This window comes from Bufo bufo, chromosome 3 (genome assembly GCF_905171765.1).
Source record: "Bufo bufo chromosome 3, aBufBuf1.1, whole genome shotgun sequence".
Lineage (NCBI taxonomy): Eukaryota > Metazoa > Chordata > Amphibia > Anura > Bufonidae > Bufo > Bufo bufo.
This window is the reverse complement of record NC_053391.1, coordinates 224,511,410-224,532,908: the sequence shown is the minus strand read 5'-3', so window position 1 is coordinate 224,532,908 and position 21,499 is coordinate 224,511,410. Positions and strand designations below refer to the sequence as shown.

Sequence of the window (21,499 nt, the reverse complement as noted above, 5' to 3'; positions counted from 1 at the left end):
TACAGATGTACATCTCTATATGAAGATGCAGGATCGTTCACATAAATCCGTTCTACAGATGTACATCTCTATATGAAGATGCAGGATCGTTCACATAAATACGTTCTACAGATGTACATCTCTATATGAAGATGCAGGATCGTTCACATAAATACGTTCTACAGATGTACATCTCTATATGAAGATGCAGGATCGTTCACATAAATACGTTCTACGGATGTACATCTCTATATGAAGATGCAGGATCGTTCACATAAATCCGTTCTACAGATGTACATCTCTATATGAAGATGCAGGATCGTTCACATAAATCCGTTCTACGGATGTACATCTCTATATGAAGATGCAGGATCGTTCACATAAATCCGTTCTACAGATGTACATCTCTATATGAAGATGCAGGATCGTTCACATAAATACGTTCTACGGATGTACATCTCTATATGAAGATGCAGGATCGTTCACATAAATACGTTCTACGGATGTACATCTCTATATGAAGATGCAGGATCGTTCACATAAATACGTTCTACAGATGTACATCTCTATATGAAGATGCAGGATCGTTCACATAAATCCGTTCTACAGATGTACATCTCTATATGAAGATGCAGGATCGTTCACATAAATACGTTCTACGGATGTACATCTCTATATGAAGATGCAGGATCGTTCACATAAATCCGTTCTACAGATGTACATCTCTATATGAAGATGCAGGATCGTTCACATAAATACGTTCTACAGATGTACATCTCTATATGAAGATGCAGGATCGTTCACATAAATCCGTTCTACAGATGTACATCTCTATATGAAGATGCAGGATCGTTCACATAAATCCGTTCTACAGATGTACATCTCTATATGAAGATGCAGGATCGTTCACATAAATACGTTCTACAGATGTACATCTCTATATGAAGATGCAGGATCGTTCACATAAATCCGTTCTACAGATGTACATCTCTATATGAAGATGCAGGATCGTTCACATAAATCCGTTCTACAGATGTACATCTCTATATGAAGATGCAGGATCGTTCACATAAATCCGTTCTACGGATGTACATCTCTATATGAAGATGCAGGATCGTTCACATAAATACGTTCTACGGATGTACATCTCTATATGAAGATGCAGGATCGTTCACATAAATACGCTCTACGGATGTACATCTCTATATGAAGATGCAGGATCGTTCACATAAATACGCTCTACGGATGTACATCTCTATATGAAGATGCAGGATCGTTCACATAAATCCGTTCTACAGATGTACATCTCTATATGAAGATGCAGGATCGTTCACATAAATACGTTCTACAGATGTACATCTCTATATGAAGATGCAGGATCGTTCACATAAATACGTTCTACGGATGTACATCTCTATATGAAGATGCAGGATCGTTCACATAAATACGTTCTACGGATGTACATCTCTATATGAAGATGCAGGATCGTTCACATAAATACGCTCTACGGATGTACATCTCTATATGAAGATGCAGGATCGTTCACATAAATACGTTCTACGGATGTACATCTCTATATGAAGATGCAGGATCGTTCACATAAATACGTTCTACGGATGTACATCTCTATATGAAGATGCAGGATCGTTCACATAAATCCGTTCTACGGATGTACATCTCTATATGAAGATGCAGGATCGTTCACATAAATACGTTCTACGGATGTACATCTCTATATGAAGATGCAGGATCGTTCACATAAATACGTTCTACAGATGTACATCTCTATATGAAGATGCAGGATCGTTCACATAAATACGTTCTACGGATGTACATCTCTATATGAAGATGCAGGATCGTTCACATAAATACGTTCTACAGATGTACATCTCTATATAAAGATGCAGGATCGTTCACATAAATACGTTCTACAGATGTACATCTCTATATGAAGATGCAGGATCGTTCACATAAATACGTTCTACGGATGTACATCTCTATATGAAGATGCAGGTTACAGGCTTGCTCTTGTTTTGGTGCCAAACTCACATGCCCTTCTAGAGGCAGTAGATACTAACGGTGGAAATGGCAGCCAAGAATCAGTATTGTCTGCGACAAAGCATAGAAGCTGAAACGGCACCGATTTTCTTTCAGACATCAAAGCACAGCTAATCTGCCCTCCTTGAAGGCAATGGAGCTACTTTTCATTTTTAATGATTTCCTGTTAAAGATGTTTCTGAAGTGATATCTGGCCGCCGTCTGATAGGAAAGATCTTTCTTAGGCAATAAGAAGCGTGCGCTGTGTCATCACTGCATTAATATGTGAAGGGACAAAGACATCAGCTGTCTTGTGAAATACTCGCCCAATCTGAATCGCAAATCATGAAACCTGAGGAAAAGGCAGGACCTATATGGAAGAGGTTGTATAATGGGGCTTGCTGTGTGCATGGAAGGTTTGGTGACAAAAACACGAGAATAGAGAAAAATCAGAATCGCATGTAGTTGAAAATCAATTCTGAGACTAGTACGTGTGCAGAGACAGGACAGGAGGGGGTTGCTCATCCTGTCCATGTGTCCTGCTGATTCTTTGTTAGCAAGGGGTAGACATACCACAGAGGCAGCCTATGGGGCTTCTTTGGGCCCTTGGAAGAAGGTGCCAAGCCCTCTGATACTGGGTGGTCAGATCCTGTGGTGGTCTACTGCACTGTTAGCAAACCAGGAATGGGAAATTTGTGAAAGGGTCACGGAAAGAGTGTGGAGCGGGAGATAATAAGGCTACTTTCACACAGTCAGTGATTTCCATCAGTGATTGTGAGCCAAAACCAGTAGTGAAGCCCCTACAGAGATCAGGTATAAGGGAAAGATCTTCCCCTGTTCTGTGTTTTTCGCCCACACCTGGTTTTGACTCACAATCACTGATGGAAATCACTGATCAAACACCGACTGTGTGAAAGCAACCTAAGGCCACCTGCACACGAGTGCGGGTGAACAGACATAAGATCCGCTCTGATTTCCGTGCAGATTTTTGTGCATTTCTGCAGCATACCCGCACTAAAATCCACAATGTCTAATTGCTGTTTTTGGTCCAGATTAGATGCGGTTTTGCCGTAGATCTCACATTTCTATTGAAAAGGGTGAAATCCACAGCTAAAACCGGGAACATGATTGACATGCTATAAATTTCTAAATGTTCCCCATAGGTCTTTTTTTGACCTTTTGGGGGACATAATAGTATCAAACGTATATTAATAAAAAACGAAGCACAGTAACATAAAAGAAAAAAGCTCACACCAAAGGAATCTGTCACCAGCTGCCCCTTTCACACGAGACAATGCATATTATACACTGCTCAAAAAAATAAAGGGAACACAAAAATAACACATCCTAGATCTGAGTTAATTAAATATTCTTCTGAAATACTTTGTTCTTTACATAGTTGAATGTGCTGACAACAAAATCATACAAAAATAAAAAAATGGAAATCAAATTTTTCAACCCACGGAGGTCTGGATTTGGAGTCACACTGAAAATTTAAGTGGAAAAACACACTACAGGCTGATCCAACTTTGATGTAATGTCCTTAAAACAAGTCAAAATGAGGCTCAGTAGTGTGTGTGGCCTCCACGTGCCTGTATGACCTCCCTACAACGCCTGTGCATGCTCCTGATGAGGTGGCGGACGGTCTCCTGAGGGATCTCCTCCCATACCTGGACTAAAGCATCTGCCAACTCCTGGACAGTCTGTGGTGCAACGTGACGTTGGTGGATAGAGCGAGACATGATGTCCCAGATGTGCTCAATTGGATTCAGGTCTGGGGAACGGGCGGGCCAGTCCATAGCATCAATGCCTTCGCCTTGCAGGAACTGCTGACACACTCCAGCCACATGTGGTCTAGCATTGTCTTGCATTAGGAGGAACCCAGGGCCAACCGCACCAGCATATGGTCTCACAAGGGGTCTGAGGATCTCATCTCGGTACCTAATGGCAGTCAGGCTACCTCTGGCGAGCACATGGAGGGCTGTGCGGCCCTCCAAAGAAATGCCACCCCACACCATTACTGACCCAATGCCAAACCGGTCATGCTGGAGGATGTTGCAGGCAGCAGAACGTTCTCCATGGCGTCTCCAGACTCTGTCACGTCTGTCACATGTGCTCAGTGGGAACCTGCTTTCATCTGTGAAGAGCACAGGGCGCCAGTGGCGAATTTGCCAATCTTGGTGTTCTCTGACAAATGCCAAACGTCCTGCACGGTGTTGGGCTGTAAGCACAACCCCCACCTGTGGACGTCGGGCCCTCATATCACCCTCATGGAGTCTGTTTCTGACCATTTGAGCAGATACATGCACATTTGTGGCCTGCTGGAGGTAATTTTGCAGGGCTCTGGCAGTGCTCCTCCTGTTCCTCCTTGCACAAAGGCGGAGGTAGCGGTCCTGCTGCTGGGTTGTTGCCCTCCTACGGCCTCTGTCACGTCTCCTGATGTACTGGCCTGTCTCCTGGTAGCGCCTCCATGCTCTGGACACTATGCTGACAGACACAGCAAACCTTCTTGCCACAGTTCGCATTGATGTGCCATCCTGGATAAGCTGCACTACCTGAGCCACTTGTGTGGGTTGTAGACTCCGTCTCATGCTACCACTAGAGTGAAAGCACCGCCAGCATTCAAAAGTGACCAAAACATCAGCCAGGAAGCATAGGAACTGAGAAGTGGTCTGTGGTTACCACCTGCAGAACCACTCCTTTATTGGGGGTGTCTTGCTAATTGTCTATAGTTTCCACCTGTTGTCTATCCCATTTGCACAACAGCATGTGAAATTGATTGTCACTCAGTGTTGCTTCCTAAGTGGACAGTTTGATTTCACAGAAGTGTGATTGAGTTGGAGTTACATTGTGTTGTTTAAGTGTTCCCTTTATTTTTTTGAGCAGTGTATATCCAAATAAAAGAAAATAGGGAATCCAGTTCAATAATTTATATTGGGTTAATTAAAAAAATTTAAGAATAGCTATAGTTTGAAAAAAAAATGAGTAAGACGTTTTTATTCTGCAAATAAAACTAAAAAATATTAATAAGGAGCCCTTTGTTTCAGATAAAAAGTGTTGCAAAAATCATGATGGTATAGGGCTGCAGTAAACGATTATTTTAGCAATCGAATATTCTACCGATTATTTTTACGATTAATCGAGTACTCTAATAAGAAAAAATGAATTATTAGACTGTTTTCCTTTAAAAAAAAAATCATCAGACCCCCTGCCATCATTTCCCAACACCCTTCTTTCCCCCCTGTGCGATCAGCTCAAGTGCATCAGTTCCCCCCAGTGCCATCAGCTCCACTATCTCCTAGTGCCATCAGCTCCCCCCGTGCCATCAGCTCCGTTCCCCCAGTGCCTTCAGCTCTCCCCACCCCAGTGTTTGAAGCTGCCCTCCTAAGTGCCGTCAGCTTGCCCTCCTAAGTGCCGTCAGCTTGCCCTCCTAAGTGCCGTCAGCTTGCCCTCCTAAGTGCCGTCAGCTTGCCCTCCTAAGTGCCGTCAGCTTGCCCCCCAGTGCCAGTACTTACCTTTCCTGTAGGGGCGCCGCTCGACAGCTCCTTCGTCTTCTTCTCTGTGCGGTGCCCTGCTGTCCTGACGTCACCCAGCGTCGGGTCATAGTGCATGCATACGTATTTCCTGACGATGTGTCAGGGCTGAAAGTGCAGCACGGTACGGGCCGGCGGGTGACCACGGAGCGGTAAGTAATAGCAAGCGCTTCGCTCCCGCTCCGTGGTCACATGACACAAACGAATCCTTGATGCAAGAAATTTGCATCCAGGATTTTTTGTGTCGAATTACTCGATTCAATCGTGTAATCGTTTCAGCCCTAATTGTATGCACAAAATCCCCCCAAAAGAGTATCTTGTCAATAAGGGGTTGTCTGGTTTCCAGTATTGATGACCTATCCTCACCCCTGCCAATCAGCTGTTTGAACAGGAGTGCCACTTTCTCTTCACTGTTTACCTGCACGCTGGTGATATGGCAGCAGCATGCACTGTAATTACAGCTCCTTGGGACGGAGTGTTAACTACAACTGCTCCTTCCTATTCAAATGCCAACGGCGAGCAGGTAAACAGCAAAGATAAGGCAGCGCTCCTTCTTTCCAACATCTGATCCAGCAGCGGTGGCTGTGCTTACACACTATAGGAAAAAGCTCCAGCCTGTGTACACAGTTAGGTGGGCACCTTTTCTTACAGTGTGCAAGCACGGCCGCTGCAGCTGGATTACAGGGTGGTCATAACCCCTGGAAACAAGCAGTGTATAATGTGATGGAAAAATGAATCATGCCAGCAAAGGAGACAATATGGACAATAACAATACATTAGTAAGTGCCTTGTATTAACTTTCTCTACATGATAAATGCCATTTGCTGAAGTGAGGCAACCCCTTTAAGAATATCTTCTACTTTGCTATGTTCAGCTTTTCCTCAACTCTGACCAGTCCCCCCCGAAGCATGATACCATCATACCAAGAATCTTGTTTCTCACAGTCTAAGATCATTTTAGGTGGCTTTTGAAAACTCTAAGGCCTCTTTCAGACGGGCGTTGCGGGAAAATGTGCGGGTGCGTTGCGGGAACACCCGCGATTTTTCCGCACGAGTGCAAAACATTGTAAAAATCGCGCATGTTTGGTACCCAAACCCGAACTTCTTCACAGAAGTTAGGGCTTGGGATCGGTGTTCTGTAGATTGTATTTTTTCCCCTTATAACATGGTTATAAGGGAAAATAATAGCATTCTGAATACAGAATGCAAAGTAAAATAGCGCTGGAGGGGTTAAAAAAACAAAAACAAAATTTAACTCACCTTAGTCCACTTGATAGCGCAGCTCGGCATCTCCTTCTGTATTCTTTCTTCAGGACCTGGGTAAAGGACCTGTGGTGACGTCACTCCGGTCATCACATGATCCATCACATGATCTTTTACCATGGTGATGAATCATGTGATGGACCATGTGACGACCGGAGTGACGTCACCACAGATCCTTTACCCAGGTCCTGAAGAAAGAAGACAGAAGAGATGCTAGGCTCCACGATCAAGTGGACTAAGGTGAGTTAAATTTTTTTAATTTTTTTTTTAACCCCTCCAGCGCTATTTTACTATACAGAATGCTATTATTTTCCCTTATAACCATGTTATAAGGGGAAATAATAATGATCGGGTCTCCATCCCGATCGTCTCCTAGCAACCGTGCGTGAAAATCGCACCGCATCCACACTTGCTTGCGGATGCTTGCGATTTTCACGCAACCCCATTTACTTCTATGGGGCCTGCGTTGCGTGAAAAACGCAGAATATAGAGCATGCTGCGATTTTCACGCAACGCACAAGTGATGTGTGAAAATCACCGCTCATGTGAACAGCCCCATAGAAATGAATGGGTCGGTATTCAGTGCGGGTGCAATGCGTTCAACTCACGCATCGCATCCGCGCGGAATACTCGCCCGTGTGAAAGGGGCCTAACTGAGCTTTCATATGTCTGAGAAGAGGCTTGTTGTTCCAAACTTCTTGGAGGCCACTGTGCTCTTGGGAACTTTTAGTGCAGCAGACATATTTGTACTCTTCTCCAGATCCGTGCCTCCACAAGCTCCTGTCTCTAAGCTCTACAGGCAGTTCTTCCCTCCTCATGGCTTGGTTTTTGCTGTGAGCTGTGAGACCTTATATAGTCTGTGTATTTCCAAATCATGTCCAATGTCTGAACACCTTCCAAATGTATTGTAGGTATGGTATCAGCGCTACTGAAAAGAGCTGATCTGTGCCAGGAGTCAGACCCCACCAATTTGATATTGATAACCTATAGGTCATCAATGTTTGTCATGGAAAACCCGTTTAAAGAGGACTTTTAATTAATCCTAACAAAATCATATAGAGATACTGTATCTGTCCACCAGTCAACCTATGATTAGACCAGTTAGTGACCAGTAGATGAGTGGTGGTCTCTGAAATTCAGCATTGCCTACTGTGTTTGGCATCATGTGAACTGTACACTCCTGGATGTCTAGCGCTAGGGAAAGCAGTAAAGTTGGGACATTTTTTGGGCAGGTAAGCACTATGTAAAGCATTTAGTGGTCTGCCCACATAGTCTGCAGTACATTGCGGCTGAATCATGAAGTGTCTTTCCTGTAATGGGCTGATAACGCTGATGCATTGTTGTCCTAAATCTGGGCCTGTCATCCACTTAATTACTCTTAGAATTACAACTAGAACAAGCTAAATATAAGTATTATGGCAGCATCTGAAAGATGAGTAGTTTTAAAAGAAAAGGCCTGTTCATGCGCTGTATGCCTACACAGGCACATACGATGAAATGTTCATCATTCTGGTTTATGGCGAAGGCACTGAAGAAGAATCTAAAGCTTTGTGAGATGTTAAAGTGGCCATCTACATTAGATGTTAGCTGGCGGATGCCATTTTGAACTGGATGTGCTGATGGTCTAATGCAGGGAAGCCCAACCTGCGGCCCTCCAGCTGTTGCAAAAGTGCAACTCCCAACACGCCTGGATAGCCTACAGCTATTAGGGCATGCTGGGAGTTGTAGTTGTGCAACAGCTTGAGGGCCACAGGTTGAGCATCCCTGGTCTAATAAATACGGGGTAAACATAGATCCAAGAGGGTGAAATTTTAACAATCAGATTCTTTGTTTCTTCCTGAGATACTGGTGGCAGCCAACATTTATCTGCCATCCGAGCTGAACACGCACGTTAGAGCGATTTCCCAGTGTAGGCTGCTTTCACATATGTGCTAAAGGTATCCGGCAGGCTGTTCCAGCAGAGGAACAGACTGACGAAATTCACTGTATCTGGCATAGCCGGATAGGGCTGCGTGCATCGATGGACCCCGTTTAATGGGATCTGGTGGGGATTCAGCAAGTTCCCAGCATTAGCACTGGTTTCAGCTGATCAAAAACCTTTAGTGCAGATTTGAAACTAGCCTAAGTTTTCTACAGCCGACAGCTAGCTAATGTGCCTTAAAGGGGTTTTCCTGGCTCCTAATGTTGATGATAGGTCATAAATATCCAGTCGGTGCGTCATCCAACACCCATCAGCTGTTCCCTGCAACCTCTGGTTACCATTCAAGTAAGGCCTCATGCACACGTTTTGTGCATCCGTTTTGTGCATCCGTGGCCATTGTTCCGTTTTCCGTGATTTTCTGCGGACCCATTGACTTTCAATGGGTCCGTTGAAAACTCGGAAAATGCAACGTTGTTCATCCGCGGCCGTTATCCGTGTTTCCTGTCCGTCAAAAAAATAGGACCTGTCCTATTTTTTTGACGGACAACGGTTCACGGACCCATTCAAGTCAATGGGTCCGTGAAAAAACACGGATGCACACAAGATTGGCATCCGCGTCCGTGGTCTGTGGCCGTAGGCTACTTTCACACAGACAGATCCGCAGATCCGTCTGCATAAAAGCTTTTTCAATTTGTATTATACTTACCTGCGAGCTGCGATGTCTGTGACCGGCCGGGCGCTCCTCCTACTGGTAAGTGAAAGGTCTGTGCGGCGCATTGCCTATAGCACAGACCTGTCACAGACATCGCAGCTCGCAGGTAAGTATAATGCTTCTAAAACTTGCTAAGTAACCATGGCAACCAGGACTGCATTAGCGTCCTGGTTGCCATGGTTACCGATCGGAGTCCCAGCGATTAAACTGGGACTCCGATCGGAACACTCCGCTGCCACCAATGATGGGGGGGGGGGGATTTTAATTAGGAGGGGGAGGGAGGGGGGGCCCACTGGCCACCAATGAATGTACAGTAATACAGGGGAGGGAGGGGGGCCCACTGGCCACCAATGAATGTACTGTAATACAGGGGAGGGAGGGGGGGCCCACTGGCCACCAATAAATGTACTGTAATACAGGGGAGGGAGGGGGGCCCACTGGCCACCAATGAATGTACTGTAATACAGAGGAGGAAGGGGGGCCCACTGGCCACCAATGAATTTAAAACTGGGGAGGGAGGGGGGTGTGCCCCCTCCTGCCTGGCAGCACCTGATCTCTTACAGGGGGCTATGATACGCACAATTAACCCCTCAGGTGCGGCACCTGAGGGGTTAATTGTGCGGATCACAGCCCCCTGTAAGAGATCGGGTGCTGCCAGGCAGCAGGGGGCAGTTATTACACAGTTCTCAGTATATTCTAACTTGAAGCGTCCCCATCACTATGGGAACGCCTCTGTGTTAGAATATACTGTCGGATCTGAGTTTCACGATCTAACTCAAATCCGATGGTATATTCTAACATAGAGGCGTTCCCATGGTGATGGGGACTCTTCAAGTTAATATATACCATCGGATTGGAAAAAACTCCGATCCGATGGTATAATAGGGACTCCTGACTTTACATTGAAAGTCAATGGGGGACGGATCCGTTTGCAATTGCACCATATTGTGTCAACGTCAAACGGATCCGTCCCCATTGACTTGCATTGTAAGTCAGGACGGATCCGTTTGGCTCTGCACGGCCAGGCGGACACCAAAACGACTTTTTTTTCATGTCCGTGGATCCTCCAAAAATCAAGGAAGACCCACGGACGAAACAACGGTCACGGATCACGGAACAACGGAAATCCGTTTTGCGGACCGCAGAAAAAAGACGTCCGTGTGCATGAGGCCTAAAGCAGCACAGTCACGACGCTTTAATCAGAGCCGGAAGCACAGCTCACTTCAAAGTGCTGCTTCCGGCGCCGGGGTGCTGGATGTCAGACTCAGACCAATCAGATATTAGGTCATAGCAGCCTGGAAGACGCCTGTCACCTCTTCTGACTTGTCTGCGTTAGTAAATATTTGTACTCCCCATAAAATAACCGTTCTGGAGCAGCTTTTCTTATATATAACTCTTCATTGTTCTATTATTACTCTTAGAAACTTATATAAATTGCCAACTGGATGCTACCAGTTTCCTGGTGTTCCTTATTCAGACATTGGCAGTGCCCCCCCCCCCCCCCCCCCCTACACCTGGTTACATCCAGTTAGCACTTTATATATAGTTTCCTAGGAGGAATAACAGAGGAACAGAAGAACACAGAGTTAGAAGAAATTTATGCATTAAATTCCTATTTTATGGGGAGTACGGGTAATTACTAAAACAGACATGTCAGGAGAGGTGACGGGTCCTCCTTAAGCTGCTATGATTGCAATGCCTATGATTAAGTTGTAGAGACAACTGTGATTCGGATTGGAAATCAGATGATCTTTTGTGTTGGATGGCGCCAATTTCTTGCCCACATAGTTAATTTGCGTCACATCAGCAGATGAGGTACAATTTGGAGTAAACTGCGCCAGAAAAAGAAAAGCGGTAATACATTGCCAAATGCTGGCACAATGTTGTCATTATTCCTAAGCCGCCTGACCATGAGTATGTCTCTCATCCTACTGATCTTGTGTAACATTAGTTATTAAGATTGGTAAGTGGACAGGATTGCATTCCAGCATCTGTCAGCAGAAGAATTTATCTGTCCACAGATTAACACCTACCAGATGTTCTGACGGCCTGTTCCAGATCGGCTCTTAAATACAGGGTCTGAGGTCACGTGGAACTATGGGAAAGACTTATTAAACTGGTGTAACGTAGAACTGGCTTTGTTGCCCATAGCAGCCAATCAGATTCCACATTTAATTTTTCACAACTCCTTTGGAAAATGAAAGGCGGAATCTGATTGGTTGCTATGGGCAACTAAGCCAGTTCTACGTTACACCAGTTTGATAAATCTGCCCCTATAGCATAAGGATCTGCTCAACACAAGACTCGCTACAGTAAGTTTATTTTCTTGTGTGTTAGACCGAATGCACACGGCCGTGATCCGCGGCGAGAGCGGTCCATGGTATGCCGGGCTGGATTCCTGTTCAGAGCAGGAGCGCACGGCGTCATTGGTTGCTATGACGCCGTGCGCTTCATGCTGCCGCTGCACTACAGTAATACACTCGTATGATCTATACGAGTGTATTACTGTACAGCGGCGGCGGCATGAAGCAAGCAATGACACCGTGCTCTCCTGCTCTAAACAGGAATCCAGCCCGGCATACCGCGGACAGGACCGCTCTCGGCCGCGGAACACGGCCGTGTGCATTCGGCCTTATAGTCTCTGTAGAGGTTCAGGAGTAATACAGGTGAAACTCGAAAAATTAGAATATTGTGCAAAGTTCATTTATTTCAGTAATCCAACTTAAAAGGTGAAACTAATATATGAGAGACTCATTACATGCAAAGCGAGATATCAAGCCTTTATTTGTTATAATTTGGATGATTATGGTTTACAGCTTATGAAACCCCCAAAGTCACAATTTTGAGGTGCCCTTTGCTCAGGGGGTATGGATTAATAGCTGACTAGAGTGTGAGACTTTGAGCCTAGAATATTGAACCTTTTCATAAAATTCTAATTTTAAGCTGCATTAATGCAATTCCTTTTAATTTGCATTACTGAAATAAATGGACTTTTGCACGATATTCAAATTTTTCGAGTTTCACCTGTAAGCACATCCTTATGACAGGTCCTATGTACTATTACTCTAAAGAGCACAGAAAAGATTGTACGTTTGGTGAATAGCTGTTGGAGCGGCTCCTAGCTGTGTGTACGCTGTAATCATGAGGAAGCAATGCCCCCGCACCAATATAATTGATGGCTGGGCATTCTTACTGGCTATTTACTAATGACGCATCAGTACAGTTTGGTATAAAAGCCTGGGAGATCTGTCGTTTCATGCTGCTCTAAGGTCTCCTACACACACAGAGCTTTTTAATGTTTTTAAAGAGCATCTGTCAGCATGGGCAACCCTATTAAACCAAACCTACTGTCTGTTAGGGTTGATCACGCTGAGAAATATGCACTTTATTCAATATGCTAATTAGTTGTTCAGAGCATCAAGGAACAGGCATTTCCTCCTTTGCCTTTATTGACAGGGCTAGACACCCTCTTCCTGCCTGGCCCTCTAAGGCTTCGTTCACATCACCGTTCAGCCTTTCCGTTCTCCTGCCGTTTAGGTGCGGGAGAACGGAAAGGACGTACTCGGCACATAACTGAGCCAAACAGGAACCTAAGGACCCCAAAGACTATAATGGGGTCCGTTAGGTTTCCGCTCAGAAGGTGATTTTGGAGCGGAGACAGGACTTTTGTCTCCACTTCACAAATCTTCCTCTTAGCAGAAACCTAACGGACCCCATTATAGTCTATGGGGTCTGTAGGCTCCGTTTGGCTCAGTTATGTGCCGAGTACGTCCTTTCCGTTCTCCTGCTCCTAAACTGCAGGAGAACGGAAAGGCTGAACGCTGATGTGAACTCAGCCTAATTCCAGAGCATTCACCGACACATGCAAGTGTACTGTCCCCAATGCTGAGATCTGTACTGCGCATGCAGCAGTGAATGCGCCAGAATTACAGCACCAGACAGGAGACAGTGAGGATGCAAGGCCCTGTCCTGCCCATCGATGCTCCAAACACCTAATTAGCATATTATATGAAGTGCTTATTTCTCTAATGTTGCCACAGATAGATTTGAACTAAGCTATTTGTGCTAAGGGATTATTAAAAGGGGTTGTCCTAGTTATATGAAAACTCAGACAACCCCTGTAAATGGGCTAACATAACAAATGAGTGGATATTAACCTGTTTTCTCTACTGTCGAGTACTCAAGTGCTATGCTCTGGTCCTCCTGCTGCTCACGTCATTCTTCTTGGCTGAAGCGGTGACGTTCTGTGCACAAGTTACTGCTGCAGCCAATCGCGAGACATCACTGTGGAGGCCAGTAATTGGCTGCAGCGGTGACCTGTGTGCACAGAACGTCACCAGTGCAGCCAGAAATACCAATAGCAGCAGTGAGGACTCGAGCGCAGCGCAGGAAGAAGGGAAGGAGAAAACAGGGGAGTATCATTTGTTATTTTAAGCAGTTTAAATGGGTTGCTCGCATTTTTATATATCCTGGACAACCCCTTTAACTCCTCAGGATCAACCTTAACAGTCAGTATGCCTGGTTTAATATGGTTGATCTTGCTGATAGATGCTGTTTAAATGCTTGTACAGACATTGTCGTCACTCACTGTCCCCAGTGGAGCTCACTAACTAATTTACCAAGTCTTTGGAGTGTAGGGAGAACATACAAACTCCATGCAGATGTTGTCCTTGGTTGGATCCAAACCTAGGACCGCAGCGCTGGAAGGCGCCTGTGCCACCGTGCTGTGAACAGCATCTCGCTAGGGTATCCTACCATTTTTAGGATCCCCACAATCCTCTAGTTTTTAGTAGTAATATTTTTTTTTTCTTTAAAGCGACAGAGGGGTTAATTGTATGTCACAGAAGAAAAGCTCTATTGTAAAAATAGAATATGAGATGGAAGCTTTGTGCTTTGCACCGAAGGAGAGGGAAATAATAGAAAAGCTCCTTTGTATGGTAGAAGTATGGCTCCGCTCTATAAATATTTTAACGTCCTCGTCCCATTGACCGGCTGCAGAGGCTCCTGGGCGCTGGGTGGTTTGCACAAGTGATGCACTCGAGCACCCTTCCTAGAAAAAGCAAAGGCGACGGAATCTGGAGAATGGCTGACGTGCCTGTGATGAGAGGAATACGCTGTGTATATTCTTCTGTACCGCACTTCATGTGTGACTTGTTTTAATCTGTGGTCATTTACCTTTTGTTCTCACATTTTGCACAATCCTCTGGGAAATGGGGTGTTTGTTGCCACAGAGACCAAATTTGATCCGGTCCCTTGAGGAAATTCAGGAGATTCACGGAGGGACAGAGTCTATTGATTTATCAGTGACAGGTGCATACATCCAGAAAACTGCAGATTAATCTTTGCCCATAGGGACCCATCATGTCTCCCCTAGCTTTACATGGACAGACAGTGTGGAAATGTCATTGCCACAGACACAAGAACATTTTTTTAGAACCCACCATGAATTGACTAATAGATCCAGAAGTGCCTAGGCTGCCTACTCCCACTCCGCAGCCTCAAATCCATATGGATGAGGCTGAGCTGCCTGCGGGGAGAGGGCAATGTTCTGTACTCATCTGCATATTAACTGGTCTGCCTGCTGATCTGCGCTACCAGGCCCTCTGGCCGCGCTCCATCTACACACAAGACTCCTGCTTGGTGCCTTTTCTTTTTCTTAGAAGCACCAGGGTTGAATATTTGTAACTTGATTGCCGACTGTAAAGGTTAGAGGCTAAATGGACTCATTTTCTGCTGGATAAATGGGGGCGCAATAAAGAAACCATTTATGCACGGGCCGGCTGCTATGTAAATAGTAGTTTAATGAACGCGTGAATGCATTATACATTATAAATGTTTAGAAGTGCTGCACAGATTGCTGCCAAAAAGCTGACAGGTGCAGGGAATTTCGCCCTGACAAGACAGAGGGCGCTGCTTGTGACATTCATGTGGAACGTGCAGTTGGTGTCTCTGTGTATAGCTCTATATATTATATAACTGATTAACATTATTTGTGCTTAAAGTGCTTTCGGGGGATTCACAGGCATGTCCAATCTTATTTTTATCAGCGCCATCCATGTTTATAGAGGTGGGGGGATACAGGAGCAGTAGGCAGTCTTATGGCGTACAAAAGAAAGGATGGATCTTAACCCTTTATGCCTAAACCAGTGCCTTATAATTGCCATTAGATATCTGGCACATAAGGACACAGGGCAGGCCAGTTGCAAGGAAACGTGGATGCCCTGTCCCTGGTACACTGTTTGACGTGTGTTCACCCCCTCAGGGTTGAACAAAGGGGGGAGGTATGTAGGAGGGTTCAAGGGATGATCGTGGATGATAGATATGTGTCACCGATGTTCCTGGCCTCGGTGAAGTAAGAACCGGTTTCATGTGTTAGCAGCAGTTGCTTTTTGACACATTGCTATTTAGTATGGCTGTAATTGCTGATCTGGGACGGCTCTTACTGAGAGTAGTCAAAGTGCTGGGTGGGTGACTACTCCCCACGTTCCAGGCCGGGTCTTGATTTTGGGCTATAAAACACAGGCAGCACTGTCAGGTGGTGTGGATTAATCCTCTCTGACAGTGGAGCTCTGTCAGTCTCTGTGTTGGGACCTGGGAGTTTGGGCCTGGATTAAGGCCTGCTACCTTGTTGGTGGGAAAGCAGGTGGATTCTGCTTTGTTCAAGGACTTCTTCTTTGCTGCATGGTGTGAACAAACACCAGAATCACAAGGTGACTGTTTTCCTTGAAACTGACTTTTTGTTTTGTCACTAAGGCCTCTTTCACACTTGCGTTGTTGGGATCCGGCATGCACTTCCGTTGCCGGAGGTGCCTGCCGGATCCGTAACAACGCAAGTGTACTGAAAGCATTTGAAGACGGAACCGTCTTCCAAATGCTTTCAGTGTTACTATGGCACCCAGGACGCTATTAAAGTCCTGGTTGCCATAGTAGGAGCGGGGAGCGGGGGAGCGGTATACTTACAGTCCGTGCGGCTCCCCGGGCGCTCCAGAATGACGTCAGAGCGCCCCATGCGCATGGATGACGTGATCCATGTGATCACGTGATCCATGCGCTTGGGGCGCCCTGACGTCACTCTGGAGCGCCCGGGGAGCCGCACGGACGGTAAGTATGCTGCTCCCCCGCTCCCCGCTACACTTACCATGGCTGTCAGGACTTTAGCGTCCCGGTAGCCATGGTAACTATTCAGAAAAAGCTAAACGTCGGGTCCGGCAATGCGCCGAAACGACGTTTAGCTTAAGGCCGGATCCGGATCAATGCCTTTCAATGGGCATTGATCCCGGATCCGGCGTTGCGGCAAGTCTTCAGGATTTTTGGCCGGAGCAAAAAGCGCAGCATGCTGCGGTATTTTCTCCGGCCAAAAAACGTTCCGTACCGGAACTGAAGACATCCTGATGCATCCTGAACGGATTACTCTCCATTCAGAATGCATTAGGATAATCCTGATCAGTATTCTTCCGGCATAGAGTCCCGACGACGGAACTCTATGCCGGAAGACAATAACGCAAGTGTGAAAGAGCCCTTACTTAAGGTGTGAATAAACACTGAACTGTTTAATTTAAAGACTTTGTTGTTGCCTCCATACTGCGTCCGCTAACCTGCCTATCAGAGCGAACCTCCACAATGTATGTATGTATATATATAGCTTGAGAATGGTCCCAGCAAGCAGACCGAAACGTCGCATAGGTGAATAAAGGATTCCACTTTTTTCTTCACCATCAGATGTGCTGCGGTGTCATTTATTTATTTTATATCATACACCTTGGTAAAGTGTTTTCATCGCTGGCACCCAACTACTCGCTACCAGGTGTGCTGCCCTGAACTTCCGTAACTATATATATATATATATATATATATATATATATATATATATATACACACACTGCTCAAAAAAATAAAGGGAACACTAAAATACCATATCCTAGATCTCAATGAATGCAATATTCCGGTTGAAAATCTTTATTCATTACATAGTGGAATGCGTTGAGAACAATTAAACATAAAAATGATCAATGTAAATCAAAATTAATATTCCATGGAGGTCTGGATTTGGAATGATACTCAAAATCAAAGTGGAAAATCTAATTTCAAGCTGATGCCCCAAGGCAAGGAAATGATGGTCAGAAGTGTGTTTGGCCTCCACGTGCCTGTATGACCTCCCTACAACGCCTGGGCATGCTCCTGATGAGGTGGCGGATGTTCTCCTGAGGGATCTCCTCCCAGACCTGGATTAAAGCATCAGTCCACTCCTGGACAGTCAGTGGTGCTGGTGGATGGAACGAGACATAATGTCCCAGATGTGCTCGATTGGATTCAGGTCTGGGGAACGGGCAGGCCAGTCCATAGCATCAATGCCTTCATCATGCAGGAACTACTGACACATCAGCCACATGAGGCCTAGCATTGTCATGCATCAGAAGGAACCCAGGGCCCCCTGCACCTGCATATGGTCTCACAATGGGTCTGAAGATCTCATCCCGGTACCTAATGGCAGCCAGGGTACCTCTAGCTAGCACGTGGAGGGCTGTGCAGCCCTCCAAAGAAATGCCTCCCAACACCATTACTGACCCACTGCCAAACCGGTCATGTTGCAGGTAGCAGAACTTTCTCCACGGCGTCTCCAGACTCTGTCACGTCTGTCACATGTGCTCAGTGCGAACCTGCTCTCATCCGTGAAGAGCACAGGGCGCCAATGTCGAATCTGCTAATCTTGGTGTTCTCTGGCAAATGCCAATCTCCTTGCATAGTGTTGGGTTATACAGGGCCGTAGATAATTTTTTTCCCTGGAGGGGGTTCAGCTTTCTCAAATTATAAGAGTCATCATCCACATCCACAGATATCTCCCCCCTTCCCCCATAACAGTGTCCCTGACAGTGTCCCTATTGTAAGATGGACCCGCCGTTCCTTATGTAAGTGACTAAGTGAGCTACTTGTGCAAAGTATATGTACTACTACTATCTAATAATCTATCACTAACTTACTGGGACTGGGACTGTCAGGACTCCAGATAGGCTCCAGGCTGGCTCCCGCTCTTCAAGCACTAATACTAGGTGTCACTACGTCACACCGCAGGCGCATGCTCCTCCCACTTTATTAATGAAGGTGGAGCAGGCGCGTGATGTCGGAGTGAGTGACGTTATGTAGCCGGCTGCCGGGACACGGAGTCACGGAGGCGGACCACAGGAGCAGTGGGGGTGGACTGAATACACTGTCTACAGTATGTGTGTTTGTGTCATAGTTACCATCTGTGCGGTCGCCGGTCGGACACTAGTGCGGGGCTGGCAGGCGGCAGTGCAGGAGGCGGAGCACATGGGTGTGATTAGGGTGTGCCCAGGCACACCCGGCACACCCCGTGCGCATGCCTATGCTGCCCGCCCTGCAGCCTCCATCACCTCTCTGTGTGCCGCACTGCCCGCGCCGCTATTGCAGGCAGCGGCACGCCTGGGCCGTTCTCTGGCAGGTTAGGAGGACAGACACTCGGGAAGGGGGGGGTTTGAACCCCCTTATCCCCCCCCCCTTATCTACGCCCCTGGGGTTATAAGCACAACACCAACTTGTGGACCTCAGGCTATCATACCACCCTCATGGAGTCTGTTTCTGACAGTTTGAGCAGGCACTGCTCCTCCTGTTCCTCTTTGCACAAAGGAGGAGGTAGTGGTCCTGCTGCTGGGTTGTTGCACTCCTACAGCCTCCTCCACGTCTCCTGATGTACTGGCCTGTCTCCTAGGATCTGCTCCATGCTCTGGACACTGTGCTGACAGACACAGCTAACCTTCTTGCCACAGCTCGCCTTGATGTTCCATCCTGGATAAGCTGCACTACCTGATCAACTTCTGTGGGTTGTAGACACCGCCTCATGCTACCTCTAGGGGTGAGAGCAATGACAAAATGCAAAAGTGACCAAAACAACAGCGAAAAAGGATGAGAACAGAGAAATGGTCTGTAGTCACCACTAGAGATGAGCGAATGGAAGCTGACGAAGTGGAATTCGAACCGAATTTTAGGAAAAATTCAATTTGCACCGAAGCTGAATTTCCTCACGCTTCGTAGTAACGAATCACATTTTTTCGTAAAATGGCTGCTGCACGTGTGAGGATATGGAGAAAGGAACTCTGAGAAGGCGGGATCACCCATAATGCCATGCATGCAGCCAATCAGCAGCGAGCCATCCCTGTGATGTCACAGCCCTATAAATAGCGGCAGCCATCTTAGATTCTGCCATTTGCCATTGCCACTGACTGGGGATCCAAATTGCCATTATACAGCTCTGTAATTCCATCAAACCGTTCTTATTAGGGTGCAGGTGCTGATTGATACAGGAATTAACAGGGTTTATTACAAGGAAATATTTCTACGTCTTATTTGCCCTTGTGCGGTGCAGTTATATGTTCTAAAGCATTTTTTGGCTTGTATTAGTGGGGAAAAAAGGGCTTATTAGCCGTTGTGTGGTAAAGTGCCAAAATTGACGATTTTTTTATCGTGTATTAGTGGCGAAAGTAAAATATATTTGCCATTCAGCGGTGCAGTTATTTGTTCTAAAGCCTTTTGTGGCGTGTATTAGTAGAAAAAGAAAAAATATATTTGCCGCTCAGCGGTGCAGTTATCTGTTGTAAAGCCTTTTGTGGCTTGTAATAGCGGAAAAAGACACTTGCCACTCTGTGGTCTCCTCATGCTGCTGCAACCTCCACACTATTTTACTTTGCCACTGTGGCCTACTGATGCTACTGCCACATCCACACTCTGTCATTGTGACACTCTGTGGCTTCCTGATGCTGCCGCCACCTCCACATGCTGTCATTGTGCCACTCTGTGGCCTCCTCATGCTGCTTCCACCTCACCACTATGTCATAGGGCCACTCTGTGGACTTCTCATATTGTTCCTACCCTCCCCACTTCATGACTGGGCCACTATTTAGCCTTTTTGTCTTGGCTGACATCACCATTTATTTGACCCTTCTTCTTACCTGTCAGAGGGAAGGAAAAATGAGACGCACAACGGATCCTCTCTGTGTAGCAGCTGTAAGGCCTGTATGGTCCCATCAGAATTGGCTTATTGTTTGGTAGCCAAAAGCAGGAGTGGGTACAAAACACAGAAGACTTGCAAATATTCCGGTCACGCCTTATCTCTGTTTTGGATCCACTCCTGTTTTTTTTGGGCATTAGCATTACTGATGGATTAGGGTACTTTCACATTAGCGTTTTTCTTTTCCGGCATAGAGTTCCGTCCTAGGGGCTCTATACCGGAAAATAACTGATCAGTTTTATCCCCATGCATTCTGAATGGAGAGCAATCCGTTCAGGATGCATCAGGATGTATTCAGTTCAGTCATTTTGACTGATCAGGCAAAAGAGAAAAACGTAGCATGGTACGGTTTTATCTCCGGCGAAAAAAACTAAAGACTTGCCTGAATGCCGGATCCGGCATTTTTTTCCATAGGAATGTATTAGTGCCGGATCCGGCATTCAAAATACCGGAATGCCGGATCCGTCCTTCCGGTCTGTGCATGCACAGACCTTTAAAAATGAGAAAAAAATAAATACCTGATCCTTTTTGCCTGATGACACCGGAAAAACGGATCCGGTATTGCAATGCATTTTTCTGACTGATCAGGCATTTTTCAGACTGATCAGGATCCTGATCAGTCTGAAAAATGCCTGATCAGTCAGAAAAAATGACATGCGTTTGCATACAGTTTGCCTGATCAGGCAGGTAGTTCAGGCAACGGAACTGCCTGCCGGAATCAAACAACGCAAGTGTGAAAGTACCCTTACTGACCAAATGCTGACCGAGTGAAGGCGGATGCTCCAGAGACAGGATCAGTTTTTTGTGGGTTACTGTTCTGACGGTTTAGAGTATGGGCAAAATAATCAGTGACGTCAACACAAACTTACTGCTGACACCCTCTCCACTCTGTCGGGGGCCTCTACTTGTATAAGTGCTTAATAGAACAGGTTCTGTAGACTTCTATGTAGAATCAGCTGACGAGGGTATAAAAGGAGTGCGCTTCTTCTTGACGCTAACATCGACCTGTAAGGCTGAGTTCATACTTGAGTTATT

The 21,499-nt window shown here is 45.9% G+C and overlaps 1 protein-coding gene across 1 annotated transcript in view; it reads left to right on the top strand.

The window, feature by feature from the left end:
• NFASC (neurofascin) overlaps positions 1-21,499 on the top strand; it is a 183,770-nt gene that overhangs the window by 19,466 nt on the left and 142,805 nt on the right. The window contains exon 3 of the mRNA XM_040423988.1: positions 3,359-3,363. The gene's annotated coding sequence lies outside the window, so the exon portion shown is untranslated. The remainder of the gene's footprint in view (positions 1-3,358; positions 3,364-21,499) is intronic.